Here is a 3288-nt window from a genome sequence, read left to right as displayed (position 1 = left end):
AGGCAGGAGAATCACTCAAACCTGGGAGGGCAGAGTTTGCAGTGAGCTGATATCATGCCACAGGACTCCAGCCTGGGCGACAGAGTAAGACTCTGTCTCAAAAAACAAAAACAAAAACCAGCAACAACAAAGAACACCTCACGTGAGTACGCAGACGCAAGCAACTGTTCAGCACTGTCTAATACAGATATGAGGTACATATGCAATTCTACATTTTCTAGCAGCTACAGTAAATAAAAGAAAAAAAGAAACAACTTTTTTTTTTTTTTTTGAGACGGAGTCTCACTCTGTCGCCCGGGCTAGACTGCAATGACACAATCTTGGCCTCCCAGGTTCAAGCGATTCTCCTGCCTCAGCCTCCTGAGTAGCTGAGTTTACAAGCGCCCGCCACTACACCCAGCTAATTTTTTGTATTTTTAGTAGAGACAGGGTTTCACCAAGTTGGCCAGGCTGGTCTCAAACTCCTGATCTCGTGATTCATTTGCCTCAGCCTCCCAAAGTGCTGGGATTACAGGTGTGAGCCATCACGCCCAGCCACAAGTTAATTTTAATATTTTATTTAACCCAATATATCCCAAATATTCTCACTGCAACATGTAATCAATATAGTAAGTATTGAGATAGGCTGGGTGCAGTGTCTCAGGCGTGTAATCCCAGCACTTTGGGAGGCCAAGGCGGGCAGAGCAGCTGAGGTCAGGAGTTCAAGACCAGCCTGGCCAATGTGATGAAACTCCGTCTCTACTAAGAATACAAAAATTAGCCAGGTATGGTGGTGTGCACCTGTAATCCCAGCAACTCAGGAGACTGATGCAGGAGAATCCTTTGAACCTGGAAGGCGGAGGTTGCAGTGAGCCAAGATAACACCACTACACTCCAGCCTGGGTGACAAAGTGAGGCTGTCAACAACAACAAAAAATTGAAAAAAAAGGAAAATAAAATAGAGCTAATAAAGACAGGATTTTTGTTGTTTTTTTTTTGAGATGGAGTTTCACCTCGGCCTCCCAAAGTGCTAGGATTACAGGTGTGAGCCACCACGCACGCCCGGCCCAACAGGAATGTTAAAAGGTGCAATACACAGCAAGTGTTAGGCTGCTCTGAGCCTCAGTTCCCCCATCTGTCAAATGAGGTCATCTCTAAAAGCCCTTCCAAACATGTCTCTGCCCAGAGTTTCAGGCCCTCTCTATCCAGCCCCCACTGGCAGAGGTCCCCTTTTGTCCAACGCTCCCTTCATCTTTGGCCTGAGTGCCCCGATCTAACACTCACCGAACACCTGGGCCCGGGGGAACGCAGGGAACTCCTCAAGGCGGCGGAAGAGGTTGCGGTGGGTGTAGGCCAGGTCTCCATGCAGCTTGCGGAAGTCGCTGTACCGCTTCCAGACCACCACCTACGAGGGACATGAGACTTGCCCAGAACCGGCAATGGTGGGAGGCAGCTGCCCCCGGTGCCCAGCCTGCCCCCAGGGTGAGTGAGGATCAGGATGCAGCTGCAGCAGCCCCTTGCCCAGGGACAGGGAGGAAGGAGGGCCGGTGTCCAAGCAGAGTTACCAGCTGCCCCTTGACAGTTTCCAGATCTGGAACTGCAGAATGGGCCCTCTTCCTCCCAGGAGCCTCACCTCTTTGACATCCTCTGGATCCTTCTTTGAGATGAACTGAGAAAGAAAGGCAAGAGCTGGTTGAGACCAGAGACCGCCATCTGACACCCTCTCACCCCGTTTGCCCCAGGTGCCTCCTAGTCCCCCTCATGGGGCAATGGCCTTTGGCCTTTGGCCTCTGGCATCAAGGCATCCTGGCTTTAAGCCTTTCCGTATAATTTTAGAAACTTTTCCTACTATGTACCTCAGTTTCTCCATCTGTCAAATAGAAGGACCTCTAAAGGCCCGTCTGGACTGCTCCAACCTCAGCCCAACTTTTTTTTTTTGAGATGGAGTCTTGCTCTGTTGCCCAGGCTGAAGTGCAGTGGTGCACTCTCAGCTCACTACCACCTCTGCCTTCAAGGTTCAAGCGATTCTCCTGCCTCAGCCTCCCAAGAAGCCGGGATTACAGATATGCACCACCACGCCTGCTAATGTTTGTATTTTTAGTAGAGATGGGGTTTCATCATGTTGGCCAAGCTGGTCTGGACTCGTGACCTCAAGTGATCCGCCCACCTCGGCCTCACGCTTACAGGCGTTAGCACCCGGCCATCAGCACAATTTTTATCCCGGTTCCTTGAACAGGCGATGGCCCTGCATCTCCTTCTGAAACCAAAGAACCCCAAGTCTCCAAAGAAGGGAGGTTCTGCCTCAGGAACCTCCTTCTCTGAGGGAGAAGGTCCTGTGCTTCAGCGCCCTGGACACAGAAGAAACCATCGCTGGAGCTGAGGTCCCTGGAAGGGCAGACTTGGGTCTGAAGCGAAAACAAGATTCAGTTTTCATCATGTTATGTTCATAATAATTTTAAAATAATGCCCTATGGTTTAGGGTACTTGACAGTTTAATAACATCTCCTATGCCAGGCACGGTGGCTCAAGCCTGTAATGCCAGCACTTTAGGGGACCCAGGTGGGCAGATCACTTGAGTCCAGGAGTTTGAGACCAGCCTGGGCAACATAGTGACACCCAATAGCGGCAAAAAATACACAAAATAAGCTGGGTGTGGTGATGTGGCACACCTGTAGTCCCAGCTACTTGGAAGGCCGAGGTGGGAGGATCACTTAAGCATGGGAAGCAGAGGTTGCAATGAGCTGAGATCACACCACTGCACTCCAGACTGCAGAGAGTGAAACCCTGTCTCTTACACACTAAATAAATAAATAAAAACATCTATTCCTTATCCTAGATCCCACTGAGGCAGACATAATTAACATGCCCATTTAAGAGATAAGGAAATGGAGGCTTTGAGAGGTGTGGCCATAGAAGATCACACACTAGGTAAAAAAGATTGCTGGAACTAAAACCTTGGACTTGGCTTTTGACTACAGAGACTTGCCTAAAATATTCTGGTAAAAGAAACTATTTCAAAACCATTGAGTGGTCAGGTGTGGCGGCTCATGCCTGTAATCCCAGCACTTTGGGAGGCCGAGGTGGGTGAATCACTTGAGGTCAGGAGTTCAAGACCAGCCTGGCCAACATGGTGAAATCCTGTCTCTTCTAAAAATACAAAAATTAGCCAGGCATGGTGGCAGGCGCCTGTAGTCCCAACTACTCAGGAGGCTGAGGCAGGAGAATCACTTGAATACAGGAGGCAGACGTTGCAGTGAGCTGAGATCACGCCACTCAACTCCAGCCTGGCAACACAGCGAGACTCTATCT

General features: G+C 49.7%; 1 protein-coding gene across 1 annotated transcript in view; it reads right to left on the bottom strand.

Moving 5' to 3' along the window:
- The window catches only part of SNX15 (sorting nexin 15), a 19781-nt gene that overhangs the window by 6770 nt on the left and 9723 nt on the right, over window positions 1–3288 (bottom strand). The gene's annotated exons all lie outside the window — the stretch shown is intronic.

Source organism: Mandrillus leucophaeus, unplaced genomic scaffold (assembly GCF_000951045.1).
Source record: "Mandrillus leucophaeus isolate KB7577 unplaced genomic scaffold, Mleu.le_1.0 Scaffold43, whole genome shotgun sequence".
In the NCBI taxonomy this organism is placed as follows: Eukaryota; Metazoa; Chordata; class Mammalia; order Primates; family Cercopithecidae; genus Mandrillus; species Mandrillus leucophaeus.
The sequence above is the reverse complement of the archived record's forward strand: the minus strand, read 5'-3'. Positions and strand labels throughout refer to the sequence as shown.